Source organism: Cyprinus carpio, chromosome A12 (assembly GCF_018340385.1).
Source record: "Cyprinus carpio isolate SPL01 chromosome A12, ASM1834038v1, whole genome shotgun sequence".
Lineage (NCBI taxonomy): Eukaryota > Metazoa > Chordata > Actinopteri > Cypriniformes > Cyprinidae > Cyprinus > Cyprinus carpio.
The window spans coordinates 17,217,670-17,235,198 of record NC_056583.1 but is presented as its reverse complement, the minus strand read 5'-3'; positions in this window follow the sequence as shown (position 1 = coordinate 17,235,198).

Below are 17,529 nucleotides of genomic sequence, written 5' to 3'. Positions count from 1 at the left end.
CCAAGCTCATGGGAGAGGTTGTGGGGTTATTAGCTTTGGTTAACTGTCTCTTTTGAGATGACTCCACTGAATCAAATGTACGCGCCACTGGCTAATTATTTAAAAGCGGTATTTGAATGACAGCTCTGTGATAATAAAGCAATGTTCTTGTCATTAGAGTCTGGTTATCTTTGTCCCTTCCTAATTAAACAGGCTGTGGTTTATCTTAAAAGACAGAAACTCTGAGATAATCTAACATCATCCCAGAGAAATATTATGGCATACATGTAGACTGATCCATTTAGCTGAAGACTTTTATGGCCTGAACATCTAAAGCAGGGGTAGTATTCTCAACAGGCGGCCCGCGTCTGCATTAATTTTGTGGCCCACATCATGCTAAAGATTAATGTATTTTTATTACAGTTTGACCTCAAAATATTAGGCAGTTTGTTTTTTTATTATTAAATGTAGGCTATACAATCGCAGTAGTAAAAGCTGCTCGATCTCTGCAAGCGCTGAAACTAACGTGCAATTTCAAAGCAGCATTATGTAGTTTAAATGCGGCCCGCTTGGCCTCTGAACTTGAGTACCCCTGATCTAAAGGATGGTTTAAAATGAGAATTTTGATCATGGTGGAAACTGTGTAAAGTGATATTTCAGTTCTACTGTTTGCAACCATTATGAAATTGCCAGAGGTTCTATCTGTAGATGGAGTTCAAAATGTGTTGGCGAAGACCAATTTCATCAGGAACGGCCTGACTAGGTACTGGGCCATATATAAGCAATAGATCATCGGTTGTATGGGCAGTGGAGAATGAAGCAATATAGTATGTGTTTTTGCCTCTGGACATGAAATTTGAACATATGGATGAATGGCAAAGTTTAAAACTTTTTTCATTTTCCCTCCTAACTTCATACATTTTACAGATGACAGCAGCACTGTACACTCAAAAGAAATTATTTTTGCTGTTCGTCAAATTTTATTTAAAATTAGCTACTGAATTTTTGTCACAGTTTAGTTTAAAGTACTGTTATAGTTTACACAATTAAATTGTACATTTTTCTTATTTAAATACCTAAGAAATAAGTATACTTGTGTTATTGCATCTGGATGAACATCAAAGTCTGAAACTTTTTTTCAATCTTTCCCCAGTATACATTTTACTCATAATATAGTAGCTGCAATGTGCACTTAACTTGCTAGTTGCCAAATGTATTTATTATTTATTAAAATGCTAATGCAGCACAATACTTTTTTGTCACAACTTTTATGATAAAAAACTTTACATTTATCCACAAAACCATACATTTTACTTATGATAACTGTAATGTACACTAAAAACTTACTTCTACTACTTGCTCAATTTATTTAAAATAGGCTAATACAACACAATTATTGAATTGTCTTTAGAAACTACTGTTTAAATACATGATGTAAATATACATATTTATAATTAAATGTTAATTTCACTGTTTAAAACTACAGATCTGTTATTAAATTATAAATATTTATAAAGTAAATATGTAAATTGAGTATACATTTAAATTAAATTAGTCAAATATTTAAAGTAGTAGTTTACCCAAGCCATTTGTGTTGGGACTAATAATTTGCTTTGAGTAAGGAATATAGTTCACTTCACACTGTACTTGTCAAAAAAAATTATAATTTTTTATATATTAAAAAATGTATGTTACATTAGTATGTAGTTATTTCAAATGACAGACAAACAATTGACAGAAAAATGTCATTGTGTATTTCTGTCAAAAGGTTAAAGTAAAAACAGACGGAATAAATCCTGCATTGTTTATCATCGTTCATTTTGTCCTTCCAAGGTGACACTCCCAGCAGTATGCTTGGCTCATAACATGGCAGCAAATTAACATCCCCTAGGTTGCCATGCCATAGGCCCCGGTATGAGTGAGACTACACTTTAGCAGCTTGCCAGTGAGCACTTGGATACATATTCACTAATTAAGAAAGGTTTGAGTCTGAACCACCAACCAAGTTTACAATAAAAGCCTTTCTTTAAGCAGCAAATGCATTTACTCACCCTCATGCCGTTCCGAACCTCATGTGACTTAATGTCCTCTGTACAACAAATAATGAGACAAATTGAAAAGTATCCTGACACTATAAATGTTAAAAGAAGTTTCTGACCCTTTGCTAAAATACAAGTCCTTCATCCATAATACGTTTTCCAGTGAAACAGCAATCTCACCTGAATCAGGAGAGAAATACTGTACGCAAAGATCAAGTACTGTTTACAATTAAATGGTCCAAAACAGTTCTAAACAAATATATTGGTGGACTTTGATGTAAGAGGACAACAGGGGATGGACTTTTGTTATGAATAAAAGCATTATTATGAATTATGGACTCTATTTTGGCTAGAAGCATCCGTTTAAAGATTAAATGCTTAACTTGCAAACATGCAGCTTTTTGCTTCACAAGATGTTATTTGAAAGACTGGAGTCATGTGGATTATTGTGATGTTATTATAAGCTGTTTGGATTCTCAATCTGAAGGCATCCATTCACTGCAGAGGATCCACTGGTGGTAAATTTCTCCAGATCTACATCTCGAATGGCCTGAGGATGAGTACAAGAAGTTTTCACTTTTGAGTGAACTATCTCTTTAATACATTATATCCCAAGATGTTTGAAGCCATACAATAGTTTTGTGTAATGAACAGCCCAAGATTGAAATCATTATTCTCTTATAATCTCCCTCCATTTACAGATCACAAATAATCAGGTCACATTGACGTCACTACTCTTTAAAAAAGGAAAAATAATTACAGGCAGTCATGTCTAATATTAGGATTAAACCTTGTGGCTGGAAGAATGAATGAGTGACTGAAATACTAAATAATACGTGAGACACTCAGAGTGGAAACAAGAAACCCACAACACATCTATTGAGGGTCTTAATTTCTAGAGTCACAGAGATGACTCGGCTGTCCTAAAGGAAATCAGTTTTGGAGGCTGGGTCCATTAGAATGGCCAGCACCGCCTATTGTAGAAATTATCTATGAAATCAAGTCAGGTCACCCATATCCTTGACAGAACAAAGGCAGTATAACCTTTGGTCAATATATATCCATCTCTCAGAGAACAGAAAGCTCTAATGGATTTTGCTATGGCTTTGTAAATTAGGATCATACAATGTCCTACTGTACTTGTATGTGGCCTGAATGGTTCATATTAATATACGTAGGGCAATTTCCACACCAGCGCAATTGCATTCAGTCTTGACATTACACTCACATCAAAAAATATAGTGCTATTACCAAGCCAAACCAATCACCATGATTTGTTTAACTGGTAGCACTTTATTTTACAGTCCTGTTTCTCGTGTACTTACTATGTACTTATTATAGTAATTACAATAACTATGTAATACCTAAGTACTAACCCTGAACCTACCCCTAAACCTAACCCTACCCCATGTAGTTACCTTGTATTACCAGAACTTTCTTAGATAAATACACTGTAAGTACACTATAAGTACATGTATATATGTTATATACAGTATGTAAGTATAGTATGCGTTCCTGGTTATAGAATTAGAGTAATAAAAGTCAATATTGAATTTTGAAAGCAAGATATTAAAAAGGATATGTTTACATGCCTTTGCATATGCCTACATCAAGCTCTACACCAAAATACTCTAATTTATGCGATAATTATCATATAGTCTGATGAAAGAGTTAGTCAACCATTAAGAAAAACATGCAATCCCGTCAATTAAATTCCATTTATTATCCAAAGCATAGAAATGGGTTGCCGCTGTCCCATCTTATCAGCTGGTCAGGATGATGTTTCTAATGAACTAGGTCTCGAATGAGCACTTAATTGACTCTGTGATGCATAAAATCACCCAAAGATGTAACACTTCAGAAATATTTCATTATTCTGCTTATTAAATTAGTAGACCATGGGAGCTGGATCCATATGACACTTGGGGGGCACGTTGGCCCCAATAGCTTATATTCATGATATGGTCCATGACATTTATGTTTGAAATTGTGTGTAATCCAATCTGTTCTATTAGAGAAGAAAGCATGCTGGGTAGTTGGTACAGTGAAGGTCGAAAATTCTCAGACCACAAGGGAAAATGCTATAAATTTTATATAGTTTTTTTCTATTTAAATGAAAATGTTTTTCATTACAAATTATATTATCAGCATAAAAATAGAGTTAAAAATTAAATTTGAAAGAAAAAAGAATCTGAATTTGTCACAGAATGTCCAGAATGTTTTAATCCTAAATTTGGAAACAATTCTCTGAAGAAATTCAGTGATTTTTTTATTTTTATTTTATTCTCACAATTTAAATAACATTTTAATTTCCAGATTTTCAATATGGTCTCAGAATTCGGATCCCACTATGTTGTAGCACAGAGGTACTGAGAAACATAATTTATTTTGAACTAATTTGGGTGGTGCTAATCAGGTTTCATCTTAGCTGTGGTGCATCAGGGTTAATATGGTTTATGTAAGGTTAATGAAAAGATTTGTCCAGTACCACCGGCCTCTGTGTTTCAAGATGGCAAGATCTATCTTTCTGTTTTAATTAATACCCATTCACTTGCTCTTTGTGTTGACGTGGACTTCAGAGGTTTCCATTCATCTTGGCCTACTATTGATAGACTTCCTTTGATTACCATTCAGCTGAGAGATGGAAAAGTGAGGTGGAGGAGAACAAAAAATACACACAGAGTAGCCGTTCTTCAACCCCAACCTCTCTCCCACTTTAATTCACTATTTCACTCTGTTAGTTTTTCATATCTGCTCAATTAATCACTATCTCTCACTTTTGCTGTCCACTTTCTCTTCTTCAGTTTTGTCAAATCTGTCGGTCCAACCAGACAATTCAACTCTATGAATGCAGTCATCTATTGGTTTAAGAACTGGTACATTATTCTTGCTATTGTGCCATTGTTTGTGTTTCTGTATGAGTCAGACTTTTTACAAAAGTTACATTAATGATGATGTTATCAATGAATTTGATTTATTTTGTGATTCTACAATTGCTCTTCTTCTCATTACATTTTTAAAAAAGAGCAATTACAGAGATGGAATGAATGCTGTGTAAGTCTCTCTAATTAAATCACTTTTTTGGACTGCAACAGTCTGTCTGAAATGAGAAAGGCCCTTTCAGAATGATATTTTCCTCATATTGCCATGCCAATAAAATATCCAAGTCCAAGTGAGCCAGAAAGGGCACAGAAGGCTGACTAAAGGCATCTATACTTTTGCCCTCTCAGTGCCTAAATAACACACAAGTACAATGTTTCCCCAAATGGACTAAATAATTACTATGTATATGACCACAGAGACAGCCCAAACTGCACTATTTGCCTGCAGCATAGTCATAAAAGATATAGAGTCCAGGAACAATTTTGATCCAGTCATGCTCCACAAATCTGACCCATTTTCCGGCATTGTAAAACCCTGCAGAACTAAATGTAGACGAACAATCCTGGGTCACGAGAGAGGGAAAAATTCCACCTGATCACTGACAGAAATGCAGGGATAGGTGGATTAATGTAACAATACAAATAATGTCAGTAATTGTTTACAGTTGAGAAAGCAAAGTTCTGGAATGGCTTGGTCGATCATATATATATATATATATATATATATATATATATATATATATATATATATATATATATATATATATATATATATATATATATATATATATTATGCTGGCTATATATATATTTTATATATATAGCCAGCAAAAAGTTACATTCTGTCAGTTTTATCTAAAGCTAAAGAAATTTTATCTATACATTTTATCAGTCCATTCCTTGAAAATCAAAATCAAATCCATGACCATGGCATTACAGCACAATACTTTACCAATTAAGCTACAGGAACACATGCAGTAGTATAAAGAGCATTCAATTAAAATATCCCCTTTTAGATATTTTAAGGATGGTGTCCGGGATGGTATAATAAAATGACTTGTTTTATGTTTCATCATCATTAGCGCTATTTCCATTGTCTTAAATGCAAAGAACAGCTTGACTCCGCAGCCCAATGTAACTGTGCACACTGGCAGTCTGAGGCACGTCCATTTAATAATGTTTAAATTCATTACAGTGCTAAAAAGCACAAAAGGCTATTAACACTTGTCTCCCAAGATCTATACATTAATGGAATTTTTATTCTCCTGAAGCAAATACTCCAAAGTATTTTTAAAGAAGCAATGTAATAAGTTGTAATAAGTCAGCAGGCTCAAAATCTGTTGATTAACGAAAGCAAATGCCTCATCTCTTTAATCAAAAAATGCATTGTTTTACTTAAGCCTATCTTTGATAAAGCATATTTAAAAAATATAATGATATTAGCAATAATGTTATGAACAACAAAGTCAAAATAATAATAATAATTATTATTATTATTTAAGAGATGCAAAAATTTTTATTAGTAGTAGTATTACTGTTGTTATTATTACTGCTTATTTATAAGATTTTTGTTTTTACTGCATACTTATGCCACTTGCCTCTACACACAGCCTGCCCAGGAGGGACCCTGTGCTGTCCCATTGAAGGAAATTCAGGAGATGTGCACAAAGCAACGTGCGGTCCAAAGCCTCTCAGCAGATTTTTCATTATCGTGATAAAGTGCACAAGGCTCTGATGGCCTGAGCCCTTGTCAGGCCTAATACACTATAATAATAGACTGTGCAGCTTAAGATCCATTCGCTCCTGCCATACGGGTATATATCCCAAGGAAAATTGCAGCACCCCTAACACAATATTAGATTGCATTTGTGGCAAGGAGGCATTCCCAAAAAGGACCTGGGTAATGTATATCTGTGGGCCCAATCAGCAATACTGTCCCAAAACAGATCACAGTGTTCAGGTGAGACTGGACTAGACATACAAAGATAGAAGGCAGGGCAAATGAAGAGGAGTGAGGATGGCGAGAGAAATTACACCTGCTGATACTGTTGTTTATTTGCACAAGCTATCTAAAATAATCACTCGCAATTCACTAAAGGAATTATGCAAATCAGGAAACAGTGCAGACACACCCACTTCATGAAACATTTAGCATTGAATGCAATTAGCACTGGGCACAATCCATAATAAATCTGATTTACTGAAGGCTGAAAAGAATGACAATAACTTATTTTAACTATGCCAGAGCATTTAGCATTTATTTTAACTGGATTTCTGGTGGCCAGTGGTTAGCTTTTTGCCCTGAAACACTACATGTAAAAGGAAAGAAATCTTAAAGGAATAGTTTACCCAAAAATTAAAATTATTTAAAGTCTTTTCATAGTCTTGTGAAGGAAAAATTTGTGTCCATCAAGACGTTTTTAACTTCAAACTATTACTTCCAGCTAAAATACTCAATTCATAATATTGCTTTTTCCAGTAAAAAGATATATGAATCAGGAGAGAAATATTCAAAGATCAAGCACTGTTTACAAGCATAAACAGTCAAAACAGTTTTAAAGGAATATGTTGGTGGATTTTGATGGAAGCATTATTATGGATTGTGGACTGTTTTAATTACATTTTAAAGTTAAAAAGTCGCAAAGACGGATTGTTTTCATACAAACAAGCAGCTTTTCACTTCACAAGACATTAGACTGGAGTCAACATCATTGTGATGTTTTAATCAGCTGTTTGGGATCTCATTCTGACGGCACCCATTCATTGCAGAAGATCATTGGTGAAAAAGTGATGTAATGCTAATTTTCTCTAAATGTGTTCCATTGAAGAAACAAAATCGTCTATATCTTGAATAGATTGAAAGTGAGCAAATTTTCAGAATTTTTTTCCTTTAATATGTATAAGTGAGAAAGGTAACTTTAAGTGATGACAAATTGCAATCATTTCTTTCTAACAGATTTATGCACTTTGTACTCTGTAACAGCACAACATGACTGATAGAAGCAGTTTAGTAAATAGGCACTAGGAATTACCTAAAGAGAACTCAATTGTCCTTTTATAAATGGACTAGTGTTATCCTTAATTGTGCTGGATGACCAAGAGCGTCTTGCTTGATATTCATTTATTCAGTTACTTGAAAAAATAATGACCCATTACATTATGAACAGAATAGATTTATTACTTAAACTGGTAGCTGAGATTAGTGTGGGCTTTCAATTAATGCAAAGTAACAGTTCTGAAGATGTGAAAATCCCAATTGCCCTAACCCTGACAGACAAAAGATTAGACCACAATAAATTTGTGTTTTACTATGGTGGGTAAAGTAACTAAAATAGTATTTTTATGTTTTATTGAGCTTGCCAAAGGAAGGATGGAGTCTGACTGAGCTAATTTTTTGGCTTCGCCCTCTGCCATATCTCTTTTCCAAAGGAGCTTGCTTTACTCAGTGTCTTTAAACTTCAAAATAAATCATACTAAGCCTTTTCAATGCTGCCAATTAGCCATATACTAAAGGTAATGGTTTAACAATAAATGTAATAGATCTGTACTGTCAAAAGGGCAGAAATGCTGAGTAAGAACAATAGCCATTTCTTTGACTATGGGTACACTTTTGGCCCTGTGGACTGACTTAAACTCATTAAAATACACCTTTCACTAGTTGAATTAATTGGTATAACAATGGATATACAAAAATCACAGGTTTTACGGGACAAATTATATAATTTTGTTTTTTCTAAACCAACTTTCATCACAGTTAAAATTATGTATTAAGTCCTTATTATGTGGTGGAAATGACATTTTAAAAATGTTTGGATTCAGCACAGTTGTCTTACTATGGTACTTACTTAATTGTCTTAGTCTTAATTTAATAACTAGAATTTTATGTATCCTAAATCCCCACAATTAAATAATGTTCACATTTTGCAATTTTTAAGGTTTAACTTAATTACAACTTCACTGTAAATGACACACAACAACAACAACAAAAAGTTTTTTAACCTTGATTTTTCTCTTCTTCAAAATTTGCATCTCATATTTATATTTCTTAGTAACCATGTAAACTAAGAATGTATTATAGGCATATTTGTTGGTCATTGTGCAAATGACAGTAAAAATAAAGCACAATCCATTTTTTGGGAAAAATTCTATAATTCAATTCACACAATGAATATTAGAACGTCTTAAATTTATTTCACTCTTTATATTAAGAGTTTTTAAAAATGTAGTTAAAATTTGATATATTTGCTATATTTATATATAACTTTGTTTTTCCCTTGTCCCAGACCCATGCTTTCAATCTTAAAAATATGTATGTTTCAAATGTTAATTACAAATATTGAGAAAAAAAAAGTAGCAAAAAGCTATAAAAGAATAAACCATTTCAAAAATAGTTTTAATGTGACCTTATAACAAAAAGAAAAATTAACCCTGAGCCATGTAACACCTATTTATTTTGATGAATATTTATTCCAGCTCCACTATGCCAAAATGGATGACAAAAACAAAATAATGGGTTGTTGAGGTATACCACAAACATTCGCCATTTCAGGATGAAAGGCAAAATTTGATTTGGCACTTGAACACCCCTCTAACCCAGTTATTCAGAAGGTGGAAATGAACTGTGTTGTTTGTGCTGGACCTCTGAACTGCTATGCCAGTCACACACACAGACTGTCTAAATAGGCTGTAATGACTGTGTCACCTGACAGACAGAGAGCAGACTGTAGATGGAGAGGACTATTATAATATTAATGAAGAATTTGAGGAGCCCTTACTGCGGCAGCTCTGCGTCTCTCCTTTGCCCATGCTGTCGTAGTGCGTAGGGCAATGCATGGTGGACATGGTTATGTCACACAGGCTCTAATTAAATGTGAAAACATCAGATGGCAATCAATTTTCAAATTTGACACGAGAGGACAGGGAACAAGATGGTAGAAGCACTGTGAATGACAGAGAAGGACAAGGACTAAGTGTCCACTAGACTGCTAACCTCTAGCCTAACCTGAAGGAGACTGCAATGAAAGAGATTAAAGAAACTGATGCCAATTCAGTGTAGATGTAACTCTGTGAACGAATGCCCCACTGAGGCAAATTGATCTTATAGCAATGGTTCACTCACAAATGATTTACTCACACGTCTTTCAAAGCCTGTGACTTTCCGTCCTCTATGGAACACAAACAGAAACTTCTCTTTTCCTTAAAATGAAAGTTTCCTCAGAACTTAAAAGTTTAAAGCACTTTAAATACAATGTACAAGTCATATGGACTACTTTTATTAAACCTTTATGTTGCTTTTTGAAGCGTAATAGCACCTGGTCCCCTTTTATTTCTATTGCAACTCACACTTTCTGCTAAACTTCTTTTTGTGTTTTTTGAAAGAAAGACATTCTTTGACATGAGGGTGAGTAAACTAAATAATTGTTAATTTTTGGTTGAACTATCGATTCAAAAGAGAGTCTGTTGTAAGGCATATACATAAGACTGGCCATCTCAGAAGGTTTTGTCCACCGAGCTAAAATCATCCAGGCGGTTTTGACGTATGAAGTGCCAGCGTAGGCAGACAGTATCCCTAAAGTCCCTAAAGCACAGGCAAAAAATAGACCTGCTGTGTCTGTCAGTGATGTGATTGAGACTGCACAGATCAATGAGTGTGATATCAGCCAAGTGCCCAGTGCACCAATGAGAGAAAAGGGGGCCTGTCATATGTTGGACATGTGAAATCAATGAATCTCTGAACAGCTTTGTCATTCGGAGACAAGTTCAACCGCATCACGTGTCACATTGGTTGATGTTCTGAACAGCATACTGTATGCAACTGGAACATGTGCTTTTTTGTGAAACATGCAAGACATGAAAATTATATACTTATATATACTTATATAATGTTGAGAGAAATCTCATGCAGCATGAACCAATCAGCTTGTGACAAGTCATTTAATGCTAATAATATCATCAGTTACGTTAAGGACCCATCACCCTGCACCATCTAGAGTTTCATGAAAGAACTTGGTATTTATTGGATCAAAAATACATTAAAAACAGTTGAATTGTGGAATATTATTACAATTTAAAATAACTGTTTTCTATTGTTATATATTTAAAAAAAAAAAAACAGCAAAGCTGAATTTTCAGAAACCATTAATCCAGTTTTCATTGTCACGTGATCCTTCAAAAATCATTCTAATATACTGATTTGATGCTCAAGAACAATTTCTAATTATTATCACTGTGATACTTTGTCAGGATTTGTTAATGAATAGAAAGCAAAGAAACTTTTGGAACAGTGTAAAAGTCTTTACTATCACTTTTGATTAATGTGTTGATTAATTTCTTTGCTAAATAAAGAATATTAATTACTTTAAAAAACTGACTAAAATAATTAATTAATAATAAAAGTAATAAATGAATAATACATTTGTAAAACTTTTACTGACCTGTCATTTAAAGGTCATTTCAATTCTGTCATCATTTTCTTATCCTCATCTTATTCCAAATATCACATTTTTTTTTCTGTGGAACACAAAAAGAGAAATTTTATCATGATCCTTATGGTTACCTTTTGCATACAGTGAATATAGACAAATATTGCAAGCTCATAATAGGACAAAAATTTACAGTATGAATCAATGTGTTGCCCTTATTTACTATGGAACAACACGAAAGTGAGTAAATGATGTCAAATATTTTATTTTTGAGTAAAACTTTCCCTTTAACTTGTAATTGTCAACATAATGTGAAGCATAAGAGCAGCCATAGCACAAGTATTTAAATAAGGAAGTCAAATTCATCAACAACCCATAAAGCACCATTTTTCCCAAGAAACCCATTCATACCCACTCATTGTGTCTGTCTCCATCACTCAAATGCCATGTCTGTCATTTAATATCATCATCAAGTCAAGTGGCACTCTGTATTCAGAACATGAGTGGCAAAAGCTCCATGGTGCCGTGAGCTGACCGCCCCCCGTGATTCCCCCTATCTGCCTAAAGACTCTCAGTTAGTTCTGCTCTAACACATCTAACAACTCACTCCGGAGCTTCACCAGATGGGAGCCCAGGAGGTGGGGTGTGGGGTAGGGGGCAGTTTAAATACATATCCCCTAATTCGCACAACTTTGTTCCTTGGACATTTTATGATGTGTCATTAAAACAGATGAGCAGTCCACAGGGAACCTGATAGCAAACTGAATTCAAGATCTTATGAAGAAGTGCACAGATAAGTAGATCACAGCATAACCCAAACTGCACATCCTGCTTTTCATGTCCAACAGGCCCACTTACAGAACAGCCGCAGGTGCAAAATTTGCCATTTTTTCAGATATACATAATACAGAGCTCATTTTGTCCATTGCATAGGTACAGAATATACCAAAAAGATAAAATGCGGCACAGCTTCCAAGGTCATGATATGCAATCTATGATAAAACTCACGTCTGTGATATCAGAGACGTTACTATCAATTTGGTATGTTACATTGAATAAGTCTTCCCTATGTTTCTAATGTCTATTTCATTTATTAGACAGGCTGATGTTTTGATTTAGTGGTTTTCACATGGTACTAGGCATCAAACATTCATATTTTATGAGTAGCTCAGGATTGTTTTGCCTAGAGTCCCTTTGGATCAGATCAGTGAAGAGAGAACACACTGTAATAGATGGACAGGTGCAAATCTTCAAATGTAACTTTTAACTTTGTGCACAGTGTTTCTTTATTGCCTCATAATGTATTTACTAGATACCAAAATAAAAAAAATAATAACAAAAAAAAAGGAAGTATATGACAGTGTTAGGATTGTAGTCTTTCAACTTAATTTCTTATGGTATGGACCGGTACTTATGTTTCTAAAAAAATGGACAATTCCATGGTTTCTGAAATAAATAAATAACATTTAGTAAAATAATTTAAATTAAGTAAAATAAATTACTGTCACTCAAATACCCACGCTGAATATTACCATACGCATATCTGCTTTATTTATGTGAGTAAAAAGATTTGTGAGACCTCTCATCTGTCCTGGTTGAGAGTTTCAGTTTCTCCATATAAAAGGTAATAAAAAGAGGGATAAAGAAAGTATCTGATTATAAAAAGAAGAAAATATAAGAAAAGAGAAAGTTCTATTGAAAGGAAATGGAAAAGAAGGAGGAGATGAGATTGAGAAGAGAGAGAAAATGCATAAAACATGCATAAAACAAGAAGAGATGCATAAAACAAGAGCTGCATGACTGGAAACCTATAAAAAGAAACTGCAGAAATGTTTATTATTAAATAAGCAAATCAATTTCAGAAAGTAACTGTTATCCGTTTGGAATTTTTAAAAGTATAAATATTTAAAACAGAGGTCTTCAGGAGGAAGTCCACAAATGTGGCATTTCAGGCAAGTGTTTTCTGTTGGAGTAATTAACTCTTTTTCGTCAGGACTTTTGTATGAAGATCATTACACACACAAACAGTTACACATCACACATTATACATCACAAATGAGGTTGTTCAAAGGAAAGATGTGAAAGGCAGCCTGAGGTGCAGACAGTTGAAAATAATCCTATTCTAGGCAGAGAGGCCTCTGACTGTGGGTGAGTCAGGAAAGCTGTGGTTGGTAGGCAGGCCTCTCGCACCTCTAATAAGGATAGGTGACAACCTGATAATCACCCTCCAATTAGGACATTTTCATCCACAAGCCTGCGGAGGCATGGCCATGGCTGTGTTTAGCGTTGTGACAGGTAAAAATGATAACTAATTGAATCCCCTTCAGCCCTCGTGGTTAGATTAAACCTTGAAGTTTATTTTACAGTCCTCTTGTCGCTTCAGGTTTATTTTGTGTTGCTCTTTTTTTTCTTCCCCAAATGAAAAGATAAATCTGAACAACTGAACTATACCATTTAAAATCACTCACACTGTTTAAAAAGAAAGAAATGTCCTTCTCTAGAAAGAAAAGCAAACCCTGGAAGTTCAGCGGAGCTGAAAATAGATAAAACCCTGAGGTTCATTCAGCCATGCAACAAGCACATGACCTCATCTCTCCAAAGTCTCCCAAAAAAAGGAAAATAAAATCATTCCTCAAAGGGGAAAGAAAGAGAGATGGGAAGGGGGGGGGGGGGTGCATCTCAGACAGAACTCTGCCAAATGCCGGTCCCGGCCTGGATGCCTGTCTGGCAGATGGGACACACTGTTTGGGTGTCATGAGAAAGATGGCTTGCCAAATGCCGCTCCTCTCTTTTGCACTCTGCCCTGCTGCTGACAGATTGAAAGCAAATAGGTGGGCGCAATAAACACTGCCACCTGAGAAACTGCAAGAGGGCTGCACTGCCCCAAGCTGGCCACGTCTGCTGGCTACGCCACAGAACCAAATTAAAAGACCAATTAAAGTAACATTACAGCCTAATGAGGCAACTTCCACAGGTTGGGGATGCAGACTAAATATATGGAGGAAAGAGACAGCATAATAAAGTTTGGTTAGAGCTTTTTTTAGTGACGCAGCTTACACATTGTTCTTATAATATTTGATCAGCATTGATAAGCATTATTAATATCTAATCAGTATTAAAGAGGTATTGTAGCCGTGAACTGTAGCCGTGAATAATTGCAGCAGTGAAATTTCAATCCAATTTCACATTGACCTCAATTGTACTTTTTGTCCCTACAATGAAGGTGAATGGGAACAGAAACTGTTTAGTTTTCAACATTCTTTAAAATATCTTCTTTTGTATTCCACAGAAAAAAAGTAGCTCATTCAGGTTTGGAACAACGTGATGGTGAGTAAATGATGAAAGAATTATCATTTTTGGGTGGACTATCCCTTTAAATGGGGTGATTATACAGTCTCTGTCCCAAATGGCGCACTTGATGTGAACCTGCAGTTACTGGCCTTCATTTGCACACATCCGTGAAGTCCACAAGACCATAAGGTGTCTCATTTATCATTTTAGGTTTCAGATGGGGGCTCAAGAGTGCCTCCCTTTGCCGAGCCTGCACTTGTGAGATGCAAAATTACCCCGTAGTTCATATGGCAAAATGTAGACTTGGAAGTCAGCTGAAGGTGCAATTTGGGACAGAGTCACAGTAGTCTAAGCCAGAGCCCCCCAAATACTTTATTTCAAGCCAAACCGAAAATCCAAATTAAAATTTGAAGAGGACCATACATTTTGCAGAATAATTATCAGATCTAAGCACATTGTATTTGTAAGCACTGTAAGACAAAGACTAACACTTACCCTTAATATTGTTTAGTAGTAGTAGTAGTAAAAATGTATAATTTAAAAGTAATAGTAAAAGAATGTATTATTACCATTTAAAAGCCATGCACTCTACCATTCTGATTATTTTTACACTAAAATAATTATTCTAATAAACATTATATTTCAGTGTTTGATTTTAAGGACATTGCTGTTTACTTATGACACACAAATTTGAGGCAGCGTTGGGTCACAAATTGATGTCCAATATAAAACAGTTGAGAAGCACTATGTTAACTGAAGGCCACAGTGTTCATTTAACTCAGTGTATCAGACGTCAATTTCATCAATCAGAGAGAAATCATTAACAGGCCGGATTTGCCCCACAGGCCACTAGATGACCAGCCTTGCTATTATATATATTCACGGACAGGGTCACCATCAGGGCAGAATGACAAACAAGGAATGATATTCTGGGATCCATAGATATTTGCAGACCTCATTTTAAGGCCACCAAATATCCTTTCACCAAAATGTTGAAAATGAAAAATCTAGCTACAGAAAACTGATTGGGCAGGGGTCCAGACAGCCAAAACATATTGTAGGTCTGGCATTAGAAACAGTCAGACAGACAGAGTGTGCATGTCCAGAATGGATAAGACCAAGAAGTCAGTTTTAACACCACAAAAGTGAAGTACTGCACTGAAGAACAGATACTCATTGGTGAGAGAGGGATTAAGCACAGACTACTCCATTCTCTGTCTCATCCTCTGCTCTCACAAGTAGGTGAGATTGAGCCTTATAGAAAAACTCATCCAAAAAAGCAGTGGAGATAAAAGTTTAAACATCACATCAAAGTCACGCTGTGCAGTTTCGATATTACGTCTGCAGACCTAAGCCACTGGCCAACAATGGAGTATATTTTATGCTGATAATCATTAGACTCTGGGATTTTAAATAAGCAGAGTCTGTCTGTGGCTCCACATAGGGTTTGAGTATTATTTATGAACTATTATAATATTTATGCATATTTTGAATTAGCTTTTGATTTCCATTTTAATATAAGATTTAGTCATTTGTTATGTGCTTTTAGCATTTTTAGAATTTTTTATCATTTTAAATATTTGTATTAGATTAAATTTAATTTCGGTTTTAGTCATTTAAGAACATAAAAACTCATTTTAGTTCAGCTGGTTGCCAAGGCAACGTTTCTAAATTCTAAATTTCTAACATTTTTTAACAAATCATATATATTTATAATTTAAAAATTATTATTTATAGTTTTAGTTACCAATAAACAACACTTGTATAGAACTACTTCCTGTGACTTTTCACAGTTTTTCCTGCTGTGTTTTTGTGATGATTTATCAGTGAATCTTACTGCAAGTTACTATCTAATGAGTGAGTCGTTGAATCATTCACTCAACTGATTTGTGAAAAGATGCTCATTCATTCAGAAACATTACTAGGTGTTGCTTGAAGACGGTTGATTTTGTTTTGAATTCATTTGGAATCATTCTCGTTGGCGGACCAAAATGAGACAAATAACTTTTCATATTATACAAGTTACTCAGTTGTTGTTTACTGAACTCATGTATTAAAAGCAATATCATGCTTGCAATTGCACTACAAACTGACTTAACAGGTGGCTGGAGGAGAGTGGTTAAAAAAATAAGAATTGGTGATGTCAGCCACAATGAAAGTCATTTCAGAGGCAGAAATTAAGGATTACGAGGATGTTTTTTTTTTTTTTTTAATAATGCTAATCATTTACAATAAGGTGAGTTCTGATTTTATGCTGTTGTTGTATGTTGATGTTGAAGACGCATGATATATTTTGAGCTGAGAAAAAAAACAAAAGCTCTGTTTTAAAGTTATAAATCTTCAAAGTTTACCACCAGAAAAAAAGCATGTCACTAGGGTTAGCCAAGCTCAACCTTGAATCCAGGAAGAAAGTGAAGCATCCTCAGACATCAAGCTATTAGCAAAAAAGAGAACAATCACAAAGGGACACTTAACTGCTGTCTTCCCATTTTGGAAAGAGAGACAAAGCATCTCCAAATTATGACCAAATATCTCTGTTACAGAAGAACTCTTCTGCGCCTATAACCCCTATGTGGGCTGACTGTCAAATCATAATTATCCATGCAGCTGTTTTGTCATTCTTCTGTTATTTTATTGAGGATTCTGATGAGGATTTCTGCTCCTCTGGTCTTGGTCATTGAGTTAATTAAAGAGAGACCTCACTGGATGGTCCTTCATATGCCAGAGGCTTCTCATCAACCATGACAGACACACCAAGGACTTTAATGCAGAGCTGTTTGATCAACTCACCCTTGGAAGAAAAGACTTAAAAACAGCAGACTGGAACTTTTCTGTGGACATTCACTATTGCCCACAGATTATAGGAATAGATTATAGATTAAGGAAGTTAAAACTATATAGATTATAGATTAAGGA